Source organism: Dromiciops gliroides, chromosome 3 (genome assembly GCF_019393635.1).
Source record: "Dromiciops gliroides isolate mDroGli1 chromosome 3, mDroGli1.pri, whole genome shotgun sequence".
In the NCBI taxonomy this organism is placed as follows: domain Eukaryota; kingdom Metazoa; phylum Chordata; class Mammalia; order Microbiotheria; family Microbiotheriidae; genus Dromiciops; species Dromiciops gliroides.
The window spans coordinates 642,248,699-642,258,538 of NC_057863.1; positions in this window are offsets into that span (position 1 = coordinate 642,248,699).

Below are 9,840 nucleotides of genomic sequence, written 5' to 3' on the forward strand. Positions count from 1 at the left end.
ATTTGCATGCCAAGCCAGAGAAGATTTGAGGTGGCCTTGTTGGTGTAGTGGATAGGACTCTGGACATGGAGTCATTCCTGACCTGAAATATCTACCCATCTCAGACATTTACTAGCTCTGTGATGTTAGGCAAGCCATGTAGCTTTTCTGTGTCTCAGTTTCCTCATCTGTAAAATGAGGGGGTTAGACATCATGACTTCCAAAGTTTCTTATAGCTCTCATTCTATGATCCTAATATTGAACCCTAAGTTAGTTATCTCCTCAAAGAGATAGGTGATATAATCTTAACCTGAGAACTCAGCCTGGCTTTTATTAGCTAGATCTGCTATAACTAGAGAGCTGTTGGTGTACCTGTCTCAGGGAGAATTTCTCACCATCATCCCTAGCTGATTGGAGCTGAGCATGATTGGAGCATGAAGGCAGTTTTGAAAAATAAGCCCAGGGGAAGCTAGGTGGCGCAGTGGATGGAGCACTGGCCCTGGAGTCAGGAGTACCTGAGTTCAAATCCTGCCTCAGACACTTAACACTTACTAGCTGTGTGACCCTGGGCAAGTCACTTAACCCCAATTGCCTCACTAAAAAAAGAAAAGAAAAGAAAAGAAAAATAAGCCCAGAAGCTGGGAACAAGGAGCAATGCCCAGCAACCATCCAAAGGACCAGCACACCAGTGTCCCTGTCAGAGACAGCCCACAGAGTAGGGAGAGAGCAGCCCAGAGTCATGGACTCCCTGCCAGGGAGAGCATCCTAGGGCCATCACGAGAGCACACTGGTGGGCCTGCAGCATCAGGCCTGCACACATCATGAGATGTGCCTCCAGATGTTTTCTGTACCCCACATTTACTCATACCTGCCCCTTGTGCATGATCCCTAGCAAGATTACTCTCCCCATTTGTGGGAATGTGTGCTCCAGGTTTATTGAGTGGGAATTGGTGGAGCGGGGGGGAGATGTTCTATTGCAACTTCTCTCACTATTTTATTTTCTTAAATGCCTTTGCTTTGAAGTACTTGAGTTCTCTGAATGGCTATAGGAAAAGTAAATGTATCGTTGGAGGCTTAGGAGTGAGACATGTTTTTGTTTTTGGTGAGGCAATTGGGATTAAGTGACTTGCCCAGGGTCACATAGCTAGTAAGTGTTAAGTGTCTGAGGTCTGAATCCAGGGCCGGTGCTCTATCTGCTGTGCCACCTAGCTGCCCCGAGACATGGTTTTGAGTGAATTCAGGCCCATAGAGTATCTTAAACCTGAGGTAGTGGCTACCCACACTTGAGTGGAGGTGGGGGGAAGCAGGTACAAGTGAAAAGTGGAAAAAGCAAGCAAGTCTGACCAGTTTAGAGGGGTACTTCATGCCACAAGTATCCATCCTCCCCATGGGATCAGGCTAATTCTCAATCAGGAGCTGCTCTGGATCTTCTCAGTAAGGAACTGAGGGCATGCTCGCACTTGCCATGAAGAGGTGGCCTTCAGCAGCCCCAAAGGCCCAGTGCCCTTCAAGATCATCTTACTGAACAGGCTGCTTCCCTCATCTCCTCCCTTTCTGATGTAATAGAACATTCTCAGCCTGCTTCTCAAGTTCTTCCTGATTGGGCTTCCATCCATCTCTCCACTCTCATTCCACATCGGTCTCTGTTACACGTTTTCCATTCCAGTCAGGCTGCCCCCATTTCCTTTCCCTGCCTACCCAGTCTGCCCAACTAGATGCACTCTCTTGACCTTTGTCTCTTGGAATTCCTGGCTTCCTTGAAGACAAAGCTCAGGCGTCAGCTCCCACAGAGGATGGCACTTTGTCTTCTCCCTTGAAACATTACTTTGTGCTGTTTTGAAGACTTTACATTTGTTTTCTTTGTCCATGTGATGCCTGCCAGGAGAATACAAGTTTCTTGAAGGCAAAGATAGTTTCTTTGGGTCTTTGGAGCTCCAGTGCCTTATACATTGTAGGTATTTAATGAATGGTTATTGCATCGAACTGGGCATTGCCCCCCAAGGTGCTGTCCACACGTTCCATCTTTCTCTACCTTCACTCATTACTGCAACTTCAGCTATTGCCTGGCCTTTAACACTTTGCCATCAGATGCTCTTCAGGCACTTCAAACTCGACATGTCCAAAGCCAAGCTTGTTAGCTTTTCCCCCAAGCCTACGTCTTTTTGATGTCACTGTCTCTGTGTGTAGAACCTACATTCACACGGTTTCACAGCCTAAAAACCTTGGTATTTTATATCTTTCCCATTCCCCTAACATCTATCCTTTGCAAGTGCTGATCATTCAACTTTGACAGTAGCTTTCACTTCCATATCTCCCTCTCCATTCTCTCATTATCATTCTGCAAGTCTATTATAGTGATTTACACATAGTAAGTACTTAGTGACTGCTTGCTGAATAAATGAACTGTAAGTCTCTTAACAGATCTTCCTATCTCCGTTTTTTCTTTCCACTGCATCCTTCACACTGCTGTCAGAATCATCTTTATTGTGCATAGAACTGGTTGTGTTACTACTCTGCTCAAAAATCTTCCTTGGCTCCTTAAGGCCTACTAATTCCTTAGTTTGGTTCTTGAGACCCATCAAAACTAACACACACACACACACACACACACACACACACACACACACAAACACGTTCTCTCTTCTTTCTCTCTCTCTCTCTCTCTCTCTCTCTCTCTCTCTCTCTCTCTCTCTCTTCTGGGCCACATCTTGTGTGACTACCCTTTACCTGACTGTCCTCCAACCTACCCTGCCCTTTCCTGTGGCCACCCTACCCCTGAAATGTCTGATGTGCTGTTGAATGCCAGCCTACTTTTTAGAGCCCAACTCAAATACTTCTCTGTGTAGAAAGTCTTCTCTCTCTGTCAGAAAGGAGCTCCTATCTATATGTATATGTATAGAGATATAGAGATATAACCTATATCAGATTACCTGCTGTCTAGGGGAGGGGAGAGGGAGGGAGAAAAATCTGAAATTGGAAAGCTTGTAGAAACAAAAGTTGAGAACTATCTTTACATGTAACGGAAAAAATAAAATACCTTATACAGAAAGGAGCTCCTTCCTTCACACCTCTTCCTCTGGTGCCTTACAAAGTAATTGAGGTTAACATTCACTAGACTGTAAGCTCCCTGAGACTAGGAACTATGTCATAGCTAGACTTTTTTTTTTTTTTTGGCGGGGAAATGAAGGTTAAGTGACTTGCCCAGGGTCACACAGCTAGTAAGTTTCAAGTGTCTGAGGCCAGGTTTGAACTCAGGTCCTCCTGACTCCAGGGCCGGTGCTTTATCTACTGTGCCACCTAGCTGCCCCATAGCTAGGCTTTCTGTCTCCCCCCATGCGCACAGTACGGTGCTCTACATAGAGTAGTGTTTGCTGGACTGAGTTTAATTGAAAGCAGTTTTGATCTATAAAGAAAATATAAAGTTAGGAATTATCATTATATATCTGTGTATATATGTCTGTATCTATACATATACATAGAAGCATATGTAAATTTTAAATAACAGAATTCTCTCTGGCCATATTCAAGCCAATTTTAGCATGAAATGACAGAGAACTTGATTTGGAGTCAGGAAGACCCGAGTCCAAATACTTCTTCCATCATTATCTGTGTGACCATGGGAAAGTCACATAACCTCTCTGAATCTCAGTCTCCTCATTTGTAAAATGAAGATGGTATCTGTAGTATGCACCTCACAGGATTGTTCTAAATCTCAAATGAGATAATACATACAAAGCACTTTGGAAGCTTTGAAGTTCTATAGAAATGGCAGTTACTTGACGGTGATGATGACATTTCTGTTCTTTGTGGTCAGGGAAAGCAAGTCTGAAATGGAGCATCTGCTATGACTAAGCCCCTAATTAGACAGGCCATCTGTGGGCAATTTAAAGATGGTTCTCAGATCCTAAGCCCCACCCCTATCACCTGACCTCATAAATAACCAACCTAGAGCACCATTAAGTAGGTTACTGGGGTGCTTCGTCTGAGGGCTTCGTGATCCTTGGCCTAATTTCCTGGACGAGATTGCAATTTGGATATGAGAAATGTTCTCATTTCCTGTGACTAGAGGAAAAAATAGACAAGTAAAAGATAGTAATTAACCACAAGAGTTGAGGAGAGGGAGAGAAAATAGAGACATAAACAGACCAAATAAGAGAGGAGGAATCCTGAGATAAAGTGACAGGGTCTCTAAAATGCAATTGGCCTAGAAACAAGGCCCACAGTTTCTGTGCAACCACGGTTTGGTGAGTCTCGTCTGTGTGGCTGCATGGGGATTTCTGAGAATGGGACGAAACCCCATCTTGATAGGGAAGTGACCCAGGCAGTGCTGCCCAGCCCAGGTTGTTTCTATTTCTTCCCTGTCGGTTCTCAGGAAGCTTCCCTTCCTGTTATCCATTAACTAGACTCATGTCTGGTTACCCAGCTGTCTTCCCAGCACCATAGCCTTTAAGCTCATGTGTTTTCATCTTTACAGGGCCTCTGCTCACCGGTCATAGTTATCTACCTGATGAAGCTGCTTAGTGTAAGGGAGGTCCATGTGTGTGTATATGTTTTATTTAATATTCATATCAACCTGTGAAGCAGGCAAGGCCTGGAGAGAGCATGGTGCAATGGAAAGAAACTAGTCAGAAAAAAAATGGCTTTTATTCTCACCTTCACATCTATTAAGGCTGCTCCTAGAACCGGGAGGCCTGGGACCTCAGGCAAAGGCCTACAACTGACCCAGGGCCCCATGGACTAGACAGAAGAAGCAATGCCTCGGGCAGTGGCCCTGACACCAGGCAGAGGGCACGTTGTGCATGTGGAATGTCTCCTGGAGGCTCCTCATCAGTCTGTGTCCTTGTACTGTGCACTCATGGGAAACACTGCATGAACATTATGATCCTTCATCACCACTTGGCAGAGGGTCCCACTTCTCTGTAGCCATGGCCAGCAAATTTGCACCTTCTACTCCCAATGAACCCGTCACTGCTTCTATCCTCCCTTTCCCTGTACATCTTGCCCTCTTCCTATGCAATCATATAATTCTTTGACTCCTTCCTTCCTAGTTGCCCAACTGGGTGTATGTACTCTAAGGCTCTCTTATTTTCTCATTATGCTGTTTTACTTGGTGACTTCAGCTTCCATAAGTTTCATATCTCTGTATAGATGACTCTCAGAACTTTGTGTCTAGCACTCACTCTCCTCCAAGCTCCAGAGTCACATCACCAACTGCCTATTGGGTACCTCAAAGTGGATGGCCCATAGACAGCTTAAATTCAACCTGTCTAAAACAGAATTCATGATCTTTCTCCTGAAAGCTGCCCTCTTCCAAACTTCCCTGCTGCTAGCCTGCCAGCCCCCAGACTTACAACCTCATTGGCCTCCTCTCTTCCTCACTCTCATGATATGTATCCAATCAGCCGACGGATCTTCTTGTTTTTATCTCCACATTCAGTGTCTTGTCTCCACTAACACCACAACCACCCCTGGTTCAAGCCCAGGTCTTCCTGCCTTCAGACTCAGGTTCCAGCCACTGTGGTAGGGGGAGCCACTAAACCCTTGGGGTGATCCCTGCAGACTGCATATTGGCTTAGAAAACCACACATTGAGATCATCTCTGTTTTATTATGTTTTATTTGATCAATAGTTCCCAATCACATTGTAATCTGGTTCAGACCACACTCAGGAGTGTCATGGGCCACATGTGGCCTGGGGACCATGTGTTTGACATCTCTGCACTTGGCTATTCCAGTAGTAGAGAGAGTAGAGCTTTGGGCCTGGAATTAGGAAGGCCTGAGTTCAAATCCTGCCTTAGACACTTCCTAGCTGTGTGTCCCCGGACAAGTTGCCTCCCCTCTGCCTCAGTTCTCATCTGTGAAATGGGCATCATAGCAGTAACTATATCTCAGAGCTGTGAGGATCCATTGTGATAATCTTCATAAAGCTCCTAGCGGTGCCAGTCACAGAGTCAGTACTTGATAAATGCTCTTTCCTTCTTTCCCCTTATTTTCCCTTGGAGTCGTCCTTGACTCTTCCCTCTCCTTTACCCTCCACAGCCAATCATTTGCCAAGCCTTGCAAATTCTACCTCCCTGAGATCTCCAAAGGCAGATGACCCCTTCTCTACCCTTACACAGACACCCACCTAGGTCAGGCCCGCATCATTTCTCATCAGCCTAACAAGAGTGGGCCCACATGTGTAATGAGGCCTGTCCTTGTACGGCTCAAGGAAGACAGGGCAAACTTGTCTAGCTTCTTCTCCCCTTGACATTCTCCAGAGGAGACTCCTTCCTGCCAGGAAAGGAGTAGGAAGGTGGAGCAGATGCCACCTTGCACTCCTCGATAGAAGTAGATCTGTCTGCTCCCTCTCAATATGGTCTATCCAGAGGTCTATTATTGAGTTCCATCTAACTGCTGATCATTTTGTCATCATTACTGGGGGGTTATGGGGGACCCCAAGGTCTATGTCCAAGACTTGACCCATGATATCTGACCTTGATCCTACCATATACCAAGTCCACAATGAACACATAAAGGAAATAGAAAAGAAAACTCATTTATCCAGATCAGTAGCAAAATAAAATCAGAGAAGGCATAAGTAGGAGAACATATAACAGACAACACAGAGTAAAGGAGCCCTCTCATTGGGAGTGGGATAGCCAAGCTTAACCAATAGATATTGTTCTTGACCTCATCCAAGGGGAAACTCACAGGTGTCTGTAGTGTAGCAGGTGGCTGGGGCTAGGGGGGCCATGGAGATGCTGATTGGCCTTTTCCATCTTCTCTCTTAAAGCTGGAAGCCAGAAGCCCCTGAAGTGACTGGATGCTTGAAGAGTCTGGAAGAGACTTGAGGAAGGCTGGAACTCTCCCACTCTCACCAACCCCCCCCCCAACCCCGCCCAGGGCCAGGCCTTTATTTCTGCCAGTGAAGGAGAGTCCCATGTCAATGGGCTTCGGGACCCATAGTAGCCTATAATTGGTTTTCCTGATCCTACTATTTCCCCTGTCCAAACCACACAGCTGCCGAAATCATCTTCCTAAGACATAGGTCTGACCTTGTCTCTCCTGTTGGCTCCCCATTACCTCTCAGACTGGGGACCCTAATCTTTTTTTTGAGTCATTAACCCCTTGACCTACAGACCCCTTCTGTTTTAAAAATACATAGGAAGGAAACCAATTCTATTGAAATAAAGATGTAATTTTTTTTTCATCCAAGTCACTTACTACTTGAAATCTATCCATGGTCCCTTTGGGGGTCTAAGAGACCCAGTTTAGGATAAAACACAAACTCAAGTAGGCATTTGAAACTCTCTATGACCTGGCTGCCACTTTCATTTTCAGTCCTCCTGAACACCCCCCTCAGTTAGAGGAGAGCTCTTTCCCCCACCACAAAAGAAATCCTTAAGACACAAACAACTCATAAGCACGCATGAACAAATTCTTAAAACATAAAACAATAGGGGGCAACTAGGTGGCACAGTGGATAGAGCACCGGCCCTGGATTCAGGAGGACCTGAGTTCAAATCCGGCCTCAGACACAACACTTACTAGCTGTGTGACCCTGGGCAAGTCACTTAACCCTCATTGCCCTGTTTAAAAAAACAACAACCATAAAACAATAACTCATCACCATAATTACTGTCTCCCTGAAGAGTGAAGACAGTGTGGGATCACTGAACGGATGGTTCCATTTTACCTCTCTCCGGTGCCATCTCTGCTGCTTGCAGGTCTGGATTTCCTAATCATCGGGGCATGGCTTTCAATCAGTCGATCGATCATAACAATCACTAACCGTCTACTATGTGCCAGGCACTGTGCCAAGCACTGGCTTGGCCTTTCTTAATCCTTTTGGTAGCAACATCATCCTAAGGGTGGCACATCTCCTCCCAGAAGCCTGTCCAGCCTTGTTGCTGTACTACTATCCTTCACAAATCCTTTGTGTGAGCCACACTGTGCTAATAGCACTCACACAAATGGACACCCTGGCTCCTGCTTGCAGGACATCACATCACACATTCCATGCCTGGAATGCACTCCCTCTTTTTCTTCAGCCCTCAGAAACTCAATTCAGGTGCTACTTCCTCCAGGAAACCTTTCCTGATCCTCCCAGTTGTTAGTGATTTCCCTTCTAAATTTTCCCCTTACTACACTTGTTGGTGTTGTACCCCCACATTAATGCCTTGAGGCAAGGAATTTTTCTTCCTCCTCTCCCTCACCTAGGGTATTGAGGTGCTTAATAAATATTTGTTAAATTGAATTATGAATATACAGGGAGAGGTCCTATTTGGAATTTAGCAGATTGAAAAAAGATCATATGCAGGAAACTGAATGGCACGCTTAAAACAAAGATCAGTGTTTCCTGGTTAAAATAATTTTCAGAATCATATTTTATTCAGAAAATCCATACTGCATTTAATTGCTTATCCTGCAAAACATCTAGCTCTTATTTTCTATCAGCCACATCTGTGCACAAAATTGCAAAGTTGGTGAGATTTGTTTCAGAACATCCTCCTACCTTTCTTGTTTCTTTGAAAACATGATTTCTTGCTCCTTTGTTTTTCCATCTTGTACACTTCCCATAGCCTTCTTATTTCCCCCATCAGAGAGCCATCCTTTATTACCTGTTCAACAAAGCTAACCAGCAGCACAGAGGTGCAATATTATATGTAATGTTTCATGTTCCTAGTCCCTCACTTCTTCAAAGAAGGGGGTTGAGGGAAAGATGGATCCTCATATCTCTTCTTTGGGGCCAAGCTTAGTCATTTTCATTACACAGCATTCAGTTTCAACTTTCTGTTGTTCTTTCCATTTACTATCTTCTTGTAGTCACCCTGTCTGTTGTTTTCCTGATTCTACTAATTTTATTTTGCGTCAGTACTTCTATATCTTCCCGTGCTTTACTGTTTTCATCATATTTGCTTCTTCCCCTGTAGTAATATTCCACCGTATTCTCTAACTAAAATGTTAATAAGGGAATCTGGTTATTCAAATTATAGATGTGAAAACAGGTTGTCTTAAGGCTACACAGGAAGCTCACCTTAGTTATGTGGGGGAAAATAATTTCTTCTCCTTAGTAGCTTTGTTAGGTTAGGGAAATGGGGCAGCTGGAACTTTTTGTGGTAACAAAGAACTGGAAAGAAAGCAAGGGCCCATTGATGGGATTACAGGCAGTTAGATGGTGCAGTGGATAGAGGCCTGACCTGGAGTCAGAAAGACCTGAATTAAAATCCAGGCTCAGATACTTGCTAGCTGTGTGACCTTGGGCAAGTCACTTCCCATCTGTCTGCCTCAGTTTTCTCACCTGTAAAATGGAGGTCATGATAACACCTCCCTGCCAGGATTGTTGTGAAGAACAGATGAGATAATATCTGTACAGTGCTTTGAAAACCTTAAGGCACTATAGGAATGCTAACTATTACTATTATTGAGAAGGCTACAAAATTGTGGCATATGAATGTAACCAAACGCTAAAATAAGAAGAAGACAAATTTAGAGAAACTTGGGAAAGATTTGTATGAATGGGTGGCTAAGGAAGCAGAAACAGAAGAATAATTAATACTATGACTCTAATGTAAGTCAAAACAACATTGCAGGGCAGCGAGATAGCGTGGTGGATAAAGCACCAGCCCTGGATTCAGGAGGACCTGAGTTCAAATCTGGCCTCAGACACTTGACACTTACTAGCTGTGTGACCCTGGGCAAGTCACTTAATCCTCATTGCCCCACAAAACCAAAACAAACAAAAAAACCAAAAAAGCCATTGCAAGACATCGGAGCTCTTACCAGTACAATGAATCCATGTGACTTCAGAGGACTGATGGGGAAACTTCCTTCCTCTAGGAAGAGGGGGTGCACTCTGAAGTGCAGAATGAGACATGCC